The sequence below is a fragment of the Alosa alosa genome, chromosome 6, assembly GCF_017589495.1.
Source record: "Alosa alosa isolate M-15738 ecotype Scorff River chromosome 6, AALO_Geno_1.1, whole genome shotgun sequence".
Classification (NCBI taxonomy): Eukaryota; Metazoa; Chordata; class Actinopteri; order Clupeiformes; family Clupeidae; genus Alosa; species Alosa alosa.
The window spans coordinates 23,657,756-23,669,771 of record NC_063194.1 but is presented as its reverse complement, the minus strand read 5'-3'; the positions used below and the strand labels follow the sequence as shown (position 1 = coordinate 23,669,771).

Below are 12,016 nucleotides of genomic sequence, written 5' to 3'. Positions count from 1 at the left end.
CTCTACCTTTATATGGCTCTGAGCAGCCCCAGATAGGAGGACACAATTAAGGAACATAGAAACTAAAATTATTACATCACAAATATAATAGTTATATGTGTGTGTGTGTGTGTGCATAATCACCTGTGTTGGTCATCTAATCTAATTGTGATGTAATGGTCATCTAAACATGCTATATCTTTCTTTTCCATGACAGTCTGGGCTACCCATATCTGGGAAAGTATGATGTGATAATATTTGCATGTCTTATGATAGGCTTTATATAAAAAAAATATTTGCACCTCATTATTCCCCCTCATATGTCTGAATTAATGTCACTAGGACGCATGCCATTAGACATATATTCATAGCTGTGTAAGTGGGATTGTCTGGAATCTGGCAATATGAGATGATGGTGGGATACTCGGGATAAGTTATGTAACTGACATACATAGTTTACATTGGCCCAAAGTTGGAGACCATCTGGAAATTTGTTGCAATTTCAAAACCAGATTACTCGAGAACCGCTTACTGTACAGAGGCATGCTTTATATCCTCATTCGGTAAGGTCTGCTGTTTATTGTGATGGGTTTGCCATGTGTTGAGTGAAGAGTTTGTGAGATATTTCACCAAGAGTAATGGGTGTGCAGAGTTGTGTGCAGAATGCAAATATGATTAAATTTCCTGCAGAAGTAGCATTGCTGTGAAGGAGTTTCCACTATACCTCGGTTGATCCTCAAGCTTAGGCACTTGCGGTGCAGCAATCTGCACATAACACTCTTTTTTAATACAGTGACATCCTCTAATTTCGCTGACTGTGTATGTGTGCGTGTATGCATGCATGTGTGTGTGTGTGTGTGTGTGTGTGTGTGTGTATACGTGACAGAGAGAGAGAGAGAGAGTAATGCAACCACAGCAAACACTTAATATATATATTTAATATTTATTAAGAACAGATAGACCATCTAGTGGTAGTAGTGATGAAATCAAACCATGCCATTGATTGCTACTGATAGGGCAGCCACCATAGTGACAAACTCAGTGAAGTCGACTGATCCATTGCCATCTTGGTCCAATCCTTTAAACAGCTAGTCTATAACATTCTTGTCCTTTGCATTCTGGAAGAGAGAGTATGGCCGTCAGCATTGTGGTAACTATATCTCAAAGTAGCCTACCAAACAGAGTTGCTGCGAGATTGAAGTTATTTCTTCTTATTTGTAACGCTAGTTAATTTAATCGTTTTGTGGACACTGAAACTTATAGGCAAATGTCTAGTGACTAATGACAGTTAACTCATTGAATGCCACGCTGTTTTCGGAAGCTTTGGCCCAGAGTGCCAGCAATCTTGATCATTGTTGACGATTTTTGTAGAGCCACAGCGTATTCTATGTTATAGCTATGGACACATACTATGGCTTGTTTGAAAGGTGAGACTTTAAGCTCTCAGTGGGTACAAACCGTTTATTTCTACATGCCTCTGTTCCTAAGAAATCCCAAGCTAAACAGTGGCTAGTTTTCATCAAAATCGCTGTTTTATTTCTAGAAATGGAGATGTAGCGTCTTTGATGAAATATTAAGTGTTGTGTTGTAATATTACGTTTTTGGCACTCAACGCATTTTGGCACTCAATGAGTTAATGATGGTTAATCTGTAATATTTTTAAGCCCCTTAAAATTTATTTTAGGTAGAATGTCAAGTCTTACCCCAAGGAGACCTTGGAATTCAGCCTCCAGAAGAGTCTTTAGCTCAGTCTTGTTTAGGGTTTTGTCCTGGCCAGCATTTTTACGGAAGACTCCAATGATTGTCATCATAGCTGTCTGCAGATTCATGGTGACTGTGAAAGAGAGACAGCACAGTGAGGGGCAGATTTACGTAGATTTGCGAACGCAGCATTATCAGTGCCATGGCCAATTCGCAGAAAGCGCTGTGACTCAATGAACTAACTTCATTTTACGTGCTATTTATCATACCTGTAGCTCATTGAGTAATCAGCGCCTTTTTCCACCCCCTACCTCAATTTGTACTGCTCACAACTGAACGGCATTCAATCACAAGGTCAGTTGAACGGAGTTAACTGATGGCAACATTAAAAGGAATCAAAAGTTTAGCGGTCGTGAAATAATCAAATAGTTGATAACATGAAAGTTAGACAAGTTAGAAAGGCCAGCGAAAGTTAAGGATGCTTCTGACAAAGTACAAAGAAGCAAAACTGGTGCAGACATATTTCACCGCAAAACAGACATGTGTTTTCATAGGCAGTTTTCATATACAGTACAGAGGAATACCTGATTACACACATTTTACAATTCTCCCATTTTTTTTACACAAAACTCCCACTTTTCCTGCATATGCATGACACGGAAAAGCGCAAAATTGCCATTCTCAGCACCGGCCAGTACATACCATGCCATGTTTTTATGTTGCGAAACACGCCTCAAATGGGCGTAAACACCTCCAGTGTTTAGTTTGCACAATAAAACAGGTTTCAGCTTTCTGTATGTGATCTGATTAAATCTTGACACTGCACCTATATTAGAATTAGTTCAGTACACTATGAAGTGAAGTAAAGGGGTAAGCCTAATTATAATTTCAATTTTTCAACACAGCTACCTAGGCTTCCGCAAAATGTTCAGTGACAAATCAAACGTGTGTGTGTGTTTATGTGTTGTTATATGTGTTTGTTATATATATATGTGTATGTGTGTGTAGGTTACAGCAGCAAAATGTAATTTTAGTTGGCAATTTTCCTATGATGATGGGTTTACTAATTGAGAATGTTAATTGGTAATGTTTGATAAGCTGCCTAAGAAAGGGCTTAGAATTGCCCACCTTAACATATGCAGTATCAGAAATAAAGTAACTGAAGTTGCTGATGTATTGTTGGTAAATGCTTTACACATATTGGCAGTGTCAGAAACTCATTTAGATGGTACATTTGAGGATTCATCATTGATGATAAATGGATATAATATTTTTTGAAAAGACAGAAATGCATATGGTGGAGGGGTTGCTTGTTATATCCAAAGTCATATACCTACTCTAGTTAGGGATGACCTGATGACATCTAATATTGAAGTACTCTGGTTACAAATTCATCTGACACATCTCAAACCAATACTACTGGGATGCTGTTACAGGCCCCCTAATGCTAAGAGCTGCTATTTAGACACAATTTGTGATATACTAGATCATGTGAGTAGCATTAATCATGAATTGTACTTTTTGGGTGATATGAATGTAGACTGGAACTCCTCTTGTTGTCCAATGAAAATGAAACTTATGGATACATGTGCTGCCTGTAGTTTCTCACAGGTTGTAAAGAAACCCACCAGAATAAGTTTAAAGGGTGACGGCACCAGAGTTGCTACTTGTATTGATCACATATATGTAAATCTGCCTGAGGTCTGTTCTGCCTCCATATCTGTCCCAATAGGTTGTAGTGACCATAACCTTGTAGCTGTTGTGAGGAAAACAAAAGTTCCCAAGCCTGGTGTTAAGATATTAAAGAAAAGATCTTTTAATCATTTCAATCTAGAAAAATATAAGGAAGATATTAAGAACGCTGAATGGTCAGAGGTGTTCTCAATGCAAGACCCAGAGGAAGCACTTTTAGCTTTCAATAGAATTCTTATGGCAGTGGTGAACCATCATGCACCAGTAAGAAAGTTTACAGTTAGAAATGTTAACACCCCATGGCTGGATGAAGAACTAAAAGGACATATGAAGGAAAGGGATCAAGCAAAATTGTCAGCAATTTCATCAGGTCTCAAATCTGACTGGCAAGTTTATTGTAAACTAAGAAATTTTGTAACTAAATCAAACAAGAAGAAAAAGAAATTGTATTATGAAGATAGAATTAATAAAATCAAACATGATAGCAAACACTTATGGAAAATTTTGAATAACTTATTGAGAAATACTTATTATAACTCTCACTAAGCCTACACCATCTTACCTAGGCACTGAGAAAGGTTTTCTCACAAAGCCAGTAGACATAGCAAATCATTTAAACAGCTACTTCATGACAAAAATAGATAAATTGGAAAGTAGTGGCAGCTTACGCTCCAATAATGTAGACTTATCTCTTCGGTTGATAGCCGAGATTATGGAAGGCAAAGAGTGTAGTTTTGAATTCAATCAAGTTAGTGTTGCTAAAATTGAACTGATGTTAATGACATGCAAGGATAAACCTCCAGGAGCTGATGATTTAGACGGAAAACTCCTCAAACCTATCACTGTACTAATTGCACCTATGGTTGCACACATTATCAATCAATGTTTCAAAGAAAACAAGTGTCCACAATCATAGAAGATATCCAAAGTAGTGCCTATATCAAAAAATAATAGACTACCATTTTCTGAAACCAACAGTCGACCTATTAGTCTACTGACGATTCTAAGTAAAATAATGGAGAAAATTGTGCATTAACAGATTCAGGCTTACTTTGCCCCAAATAATTTAATGACCAATTTTCAGCATGCATATAGAAGTAAACATTCAACTGCTACGGCTTTAACACAAATGGTTGATGATTGGTTTCGGGAAATGGAACAGAAACACATTATAGGTGCGGTCCTGTTAGATTTCTCAGCAGCGTTTGACATTCTTAATCATGAACTTATTTTAGAAAAATTGAAATGTTATGGTTTCACTCAGTCTGCTTTGTTCTGGATCAATAGCTATTTAAGTAATATAAAGCAAATGGTGTACTTCAATGGAAGCTATTCTGACATCATAAATGTGAAGCATGGTGTGCCTCAGGGTAGTGGCCTGGGGCCACTCCTCTATTCCATATTTACTAATGACTTTCCACTAGTATAAAACAAAGCTCATATCTCAATGTATGCCAATGACTCCACTATATATTTAGCATCAGCAACAGTAGATTTAAATGCAAATTTAGCCAGTGAGATGACTAAGGGGTAGATTGGATCAATAACAATAAACTGATTTTGAATGTGTCTAAAACAAACTGTATAATAATTGGTACAAATCATTCTTTAAGTTCAAAACCTAAGCTTAGTCTCACAATAAATAAAACAGTCATAAAGCAACTGGAAGAAGTAAAACTTTTGGGAGTCATCATTGACAATAAATTATCATGGGATAAACATATACAAAAGGTTGTGACTAAAATGGGAAACGCCATATCAATAATTAAAAGATGTGCTAAATATTTAACACACCAACTTGTGAAGCAAGTTATACAGGCTTTGGTGTTGTCTAATTTAGACTACTGCTCTATAGTTTGGTCCTCTACTTCATTGAGCAATATAAGTAAATTGCAATTGGCCCAGAATAAAGCAGCAAGATTAGCTCTTTCTTGTGGAAGAAGAACTAATGTTACTAAGATGCATGACTCTTTAGGTTGGTTAGATGTAAAAAGTAGATTTTTGTCTTTATTGATGGTTTTTATTAAAAATGTCATAATAACAAAATCTCCTTTTTATTATTTATAGAAATCTGTCCTTCAGTTCAGTGGCACATAATTATTCAACAAGGCATGCAGTTGGAGGTTGTTTCACCTTACCAAGATCTAAGTCAATGATTCAACGTGCAGTTATATATAGAGCAATGCAACAGTGGAACTCACTCCCTTATCCTATTACTCAATTAAATATTCATAACTTTAAAAAACAACTTAAAAGTCATTATTTAAATGTTACCTTTAATTGATGCTGCTGTTATGTCTGTTTGTGTTTTTTGTCCTTTTTTGTTTTTGTTTTGTATCTGTCTAGTGATGTTAACCATGTTTCATGTAAAATGTAATGTATTGTCTGGGTGTTCTCTTATGTTATGTATCCATGTAATGTATGTCATGTCCATTGTCGTCTGTGTATTTCAATATTATTTGTCACATTGATGATAGACCCCAGGAAGAATAGCTGCTGCTTTGCAAAAGCTAATGGGGATCTAAATAAACAAACAAACAAACTATATTGTTTATTCTATCACATGTATTATACACACACACACCCATGTGTATCTGTGTATGTGGGTGTGTGTGTGGACTGGTGATTGAGCCTATCCTCCCTGTGACCTTTATCTTTATGTTGCTAGCAGCTTACTTGACCAGTTTGACAACATAGTTGACCAATGGTGCCACACCCAAAAACTGGCATCACTTTCAGAAACTAAGACAACATTTTTGGCTCTATGGTTACAGACATCACTCAAGTTAAGTAATGTCAGATCCTCGATTCCTGGAGGCTACATTTAATTAGGGCTCAAAATCAATCCATGGGAATAGGGAAGTGGGGTTGGTTGGTGCAGCCAAGCTCGTCCAGGGCGGGCACAGATGACTTCCAGGACTGGCCCGGCCCCCCAAAGCCCCCCCATTGACGCCGGGACTGCCCATTGCAATTATAGGCAGCACTACACCACCACGAACAAGCAGTCATTAAGTTTTTGCGTTTAGTAGGCCTACAACTTTTATGACGTGACGTTTCTTGGGCATTTAGCTTCACCATCACGTCAAGTTGTAGCATTATCGCCAATGCTCATCTAGGCTATGGATTGAAGTGGCTTAAAGGCAGCAAAAGTGGGATATAGTGCAACTGCTTCCCCAAAACAATTCCTCCATAACTGTGTATTTAATCGTTTGATATGTGGATAACTTTCAGTGGACTAAACAAAAGGTAAAGATTTTGTAATCACAAGGCTAGCTGGTTCATGGCGAAGCATATAGCCAACTTTGTTTGCAGCAGTGAAGCTGTTAACATTGTTGGTAACTGTCAGGGAATTTAACCCCAACATATAGATACAAGAACCACAACACGTAGTATGGCTTTGCCCACAAACTCTGGTACCAAGAGGAGAGCCTGCTAATGTAAGGAAGAATTCCTCACACCATCAGTCTCTGACTCTGCAGCCCAAAAGCTGTCTTTTATTGTACAGATGCACACAGGAAATAGGAAGCAAGACATAGCGACTTTATTGTGACATACTCTTATCTCACCCACCCACACACACAGACAGGGTGCAGTTCCTGTCTGTCTGGGTGCACACTTAACTTGTACTCTCTGTTCTTAGAACTCAGCACAACAACATTTAACTTGAACTCTCTGTTCTTAGAACTCAGCACAACAACATTTAACTTGAACTCTCTGTTCTTAGAACTCAGCACAACAATATTTTTGCTTACAGCTTACACAAATGGTTATACAATGATAAAAATTTCCTTACAGTAACGTAAACGTTTCTTCAGTTAGCACTAGCCTACTGTTTTTTTTTTATGTTGCATTCATTTTCATTGGCAAAAGCTAGCCTAATATATAGCCTAATATAAAATGAGAACCTATATAGATTTGAGCAACAAATTAATGTTAGACTTAGACTAGCTGTGTTACAGTTTCTCATTGCAAAATTAAAATCTCCATGCGCTTTTGTAGGCTACACGCAGTTTTAAAAACACTGTTTACAGCTCTTGAGTCACGTACTAGGTCATTTTTTTTATAACGATAATTTAGATAGGCTTAGGCTACACTTATGGGGTTGGTGCTATTGCGTTTTCTAAAGAATCTCCCGTCTTGGTTTTGTACAGAAATTAATATTAAGTGACACATACGTAAAAGGGAGAAAAAAAGCTTCCGATATTTAGCAGGCTACGGTCTGGAATTTAATTTAATAGCCTATTGTTGTAATGGTAGGATAACTACACAGTTTACACAATAATTACACTGTGTTATAAATATTGTATATCAATGCATTTATTGTCTGTCAATTACCCAAAATTGTGGCTCTGTGTCTCATTGAACAGTAGCTTATTTAATGCATTCTAATCCATTGTCAATCACTTCCGGGAACGTTTTGAAGTTTACATGAACCACGTGCCCTTAACGAATTTTGAACACCCATTGTTGCAACTCTACCTTTATATGGCTCTGAGCAGCCCCAGTTAGGAGGACACAATTAAGGAACATAGAAACTACAATTATTACATCACAAATATAATAGTTATGTGTGTGTGTGTGCGTGTGTGCATAATCACCTGTGTTGGTCATCTAATCTAATTGTGATGTAATGGTCATCTAAACATGCTATATCTTTCTTTTCCATGACAGTCTGGGCTACCCATATTTGGGAAAGTATGATGTGATAATATTTGCATGACTCGCATCCCCCTCATATGTCTGAATTAATGTCACTAGGACGCATGCCATTAGACATATATTCATAGCTGTGTAAGTGGGATTGTCTGGAATCTGGCAATATGAGATGATGGTGGGATACTCGGGATAAGTTATGTAACTGACATACATAGTTTACATTAGAATACATTATAATTTTGGCCCAAAGTTGGAGACCATCTGGAAATTTGTTGCAATTTCAAAACCAGATTACTCGAGAACCGTTTACTGTACAGAGTCATGCTTTTTATCCTCATTCGGTAAGGTCTGCTGTTTATTGTGATGGGTTTGCCATGTGTTAAGTGAAGAGTTTGTGAGATATTTCACCAAGAGTAATGGGTGTGCAGAATGCAAATATGTGTGCAAATATGATTACATTTCCTGCAGAAGTAGCATTGCTGTGAAGGAGTTTCCACTATACCTCGGTTGATCCTCAAGCTTAGGCCCTTGCGGTGCAGCAATCTGCACATAACACTCTTTTTTAATACAGTGACATCCTCTAATTTCGCTGACTGTGTATGTGTGCGTGTATGCATGCATGTGTGTGTGTGTGTGTGTATATACGTGACAGAGAGAGAGAGAGAGAGTAATGCAACCACAGCAAACACTTAATATATATATTTAATATTTATTAAGAACAGATAGACCATCTAGTGGTAGTAGTGATGAAATCAACCCATGCCATTGATTGCTACTGATAGGGCAGCCACCATAGTGACAAACTCAGTGAAGTCGACTGATCCATTGCCATCTTGGTCCAGTTCTTTAAACAGCTCGTCTATAACATTCTTGTCCTTTGCATTCTGGAAGAGAGAGTATGGCTGTCAGCATTGTGGTAACTATATCTCAAAGTAGCCTACCAAACAGAGTTGCTGCGAGATTGAAGTTATTTCTTCTTATTTGTAACGCTAGTTAATTTAATCGTTTTGTGGACACTGAAACTTATAGGCAAATGTCTAGTGACTAATGTCTGTTAACTCATTGAATGCCACGCTGTTTTCGGAAGCTTTGGCCCAGAGTGCCAGCAATCTTGATCATTGTTGACGATTTTTGTAGAGCCACAGCGTATTCTATGTTATAGCTATGGACACATACTATGGCTTGTTTGAAAGGTGAGACTTTAAGCTCTCAGTGGGTACAAACCGTTTATTTCTACATGCCTCTGTTCCTAAGATATCCCAAGCTAAACAGTGGCTAGTTTTCATCAAAATCGCTGTTTTATTTCTAGAAATGGAGATGTAGCGTCTTTGATGAAATATGAAGTGTTGCCTGTAAAGTTTCCGGGAAGTGACCTAGCGAGACCTGGCGAGACTGCCACCTAGTGATAAACCCACGAAAATGGCCTGGTTTTGACCTGACGTGCATGTGTCATTGATTCAACCTAAAGCGGCAACCATCAAAAGCAGAGTTTTAAGATTAAATGTCCAGATAAAATGTCCAGATTGTGCGTTTTCATGAGTTTTCGATCGTCATATATTTAATTTCCATTCATCACAGAGTTCCCAAAATCACATATAAGGTGTGTTAGAGTGTCTAGTTTCGTAATTAAAAAAAAAAAAAAGCTAAAAACGTAATATTACGTTTTTGGCACTCAACGCATGGCACTCAATGAGTTAATGATGGTTAATCTGTAATATTTTTAAGCCCCTTAAAATTTATAGGTAGAATGTCAAGTCTTACCCCAAGGAGACCTTGGAATTCAGCCTCCAGAAGAGTCTTTAGCTCAGCCTTGTTTAGGGTTTTGTCCTGGCCAGCATTTTTACGGAAGACTCCAATGATTGTCATCATAGCTGTCTGCAGATTCATGGTGACTGTGAAAGAGAGACAGCACAGTGAGGGGCAGATTTACGTACATTTGCGAACGCAGCGTTATCAGTGCCATGGCCAATCCGCAGAAAGCGCTGTGACTCAATGTACAAAGAAGCAAAACTGGTGCAGACATATTTCACCGCAAAACAGACATGTGTTTTCATAGGCAGTTTTCATATACAGTACAGAGGAATACCTGATTACACACATTTTACAATTGTCCCATTTTTTTTACACAAAACTCCCACTTTCCCTGCATATGCATGACACGGAAAAGCACCTTCTCAGCACCTGCGACAGGCAGCCTGAGTATTTTTGTGCGGCCAGTACATACCATGCCATGTTTTTATGTTGCGAAATACGCCTCAAATGGGCGTAAAAGGGACGTCTACCTCCAGTGTTTAGTTTGCACAATAAAACAGGTTTCAGCTTTCTGTATGTGATCTGATCCAATCTTGACACTGCACCTATATTGTTTATTCTATCACATGTATTATACACACACACACACCCATGTGTATTTGTGTATGTGGGTGTGTGTGTGGACTGGTGATTGAGCCTATCCTCCCTGTGACCTTTGTCTTTATGTTGCTAGCAGCTTACTTGACCAGTTTAACATAGTTGACCAATGGTGCCACACCCAAAAACTGGCATCACTTTCAGAAACTAAAAAAACATTCTTGGCTCTATGGTTACAGACATCACTTAAGTTAAGTAATGTCAGATCCTCGATTCCTGGAGTTGATGCATTTATATTACATTTATTCACTACATTACATTACATTTAGCAGAGACTTACAAATGTCAACTGTATTACAAGGGCCAGTCTCCTCAGAGCAACTTGGGGTTAAGTGCCTTACTCAAGGGCACAATGGTGGAACCACCCCCCAGTTTCATATGAATTATATTTATCTGGAAAACTTGAACTAGGGATAGTTCAGTTACATTTTGCTTGGATATGAAATAGATTCTCAGAGAAGTAATGCTTTCCATTGTATTAGCAGCCCTCTAAAATGGTGCATTGTTAAAGACATAGAATTAAACCAAAGAGGTTACATTAATGTACTTTCGATTCAAGTTTCCACAGGAAAAGGCATAGGGCTACAGAACATTAAAATTGGGATTTCATTAATAAATATCAAATTAATTAAAGATCAATTCCAATTGATTTTTTAATTTTTTAATCCCATACCTGCTTGAGAAACAGTGGCTGAAGGTTATGGTGTTATTGAATGAATTTGTATCACAGCTGTAAGAAACAGAGGAAGACTGCTTTCACAAATTGACATTTGGGTCTACTATACATTTGAATGAAAATTATGTTTTAGAGGCTCTTTTTTTAGATTTCATAGCTTTTCCCTTTAAGAGTGCTTTCAAAAGAAGCAGTGATGAAGCATTGTGGCAAATAGAAATACATTACATTCTGGAACTGTATGTCGGAGATCTCCAAGTTAACCACTTTGAAAAGGTGCAGTGTACTCACTGTTAAATGTAACCTTCAGCTGATTCTTATCACAAAAATTGATTAATTTGCAATGGACGAACCAGCACTGATCACGTATTCCAATCAAAGCTTAATGGTGAGGGGGAATATGCAGATATAAACCCAGCAAGACAGAAATGATAAAAAGCCCCCAAGTTGAACTCACCGACTGATGTGCTGTGAACCTGGTCTGGATGAAGAGAGTCGTGGTGAATGTTGAGCAGAAGTTGTGAAACTGGGAGGGATGAGCTGCATCTTTAATGCTTTCCAGCCAGCCACACCCTGCCTCATTTAATCCCCCCATAGCCTCCTTTCACTCAGGTAAATTCCTCACTGGCGTCCACACCTCTTCTTTCTACCACTCCCCTCTTAACATGTCATGACTCATCTATGAACTACTACACAAGTACACAAGCGAAGCGGCGGTCATATAGGTTTACTCAGATTTTTTTCTGGGGGTAGACGGGGGTAGACGATACTTGGTGAGCATGTAACCCCATATGGATAGCATGGAACCATCGTTTTTCGTTTTGATCTGTAGCCCCCCCCCGCTGGACTGCACCCCCCGAAAGGAGGGTAGGGCAGACACAGTTTTCTGTGAATATTCTGTGAACT

At 38.1% G+C, this 12,016-nt stretch overlaps 1 protein-coding gene across 2 annotated transcripts in view; it reads right to left on the bottom strand.

Annotated features, from left to right (window-relative positions):
- The window catches only part of LOC125296677 (protein S100-A1-like), a 15,856-nt gene extending 4,141 nt beyond the window's left edge, over positions 1–11,715 (bottom strand). The window contains exons 1-2 of one of the 2 annotated variants that reach the window (XR_007193826.1): positions 11,568–11,715; positions 11,109–11,167 (exon numbers count right to left, since the gene is read on the bottom strand). The gene's annotated coding sequence lies outside the window, so the exon portion shown is untranslated. Of the gene's footprint in view, positions 1–11,108; positions 11,168–11,567 lie in introns of those variants that run through there. The other variant, XM_048246716.1, reaches the window with a different exon arrangement.
- Between the last annotated feature and the right edge of the window lie 301 nt (positions 11,716–12,016).